We start from the raw sequence: 295 nt of genomic DNA on the forward strand, positions 1-295 counted from the left end.
CCCTACATAGTGCACTACTTTTGACCAGAGCCCCTGTATATCACACTACTTCAGACCAGGGCCCATAGGGCTCTGATCAAACATAGTTAACTATGTAGGCAATAGGAATCCATTTGGGACACAACCAAAATCTTGTTTCTGGGAAAACACGTGATTTATTTCATAACGTTCCTTCTCCAATGCCAAGACTAGAGTCAGAGAAGCTGAGAGGAGGAGAGTTAGGTGGGCTAGAGGAGGTGTTGATGCTGAGTGCATCCCAAATGGCACCCTATTCCTTATGGGCCCTGGTTAAAGG

Source organism: Salmo salar, chromosome 20, assembly GCF_965601325.2.
Source record: "Salmo salar chromosome 20, fSalSal1, whole genome shotgun sequence".
In the NCBI taxonomy this organism is placed as follows: domain Eukaryota; kingdom Metazoa; phylum Chordata; class Actinopteri; order Salmoniformes; family Salmonidae; genus Salmo; species Salmo salar.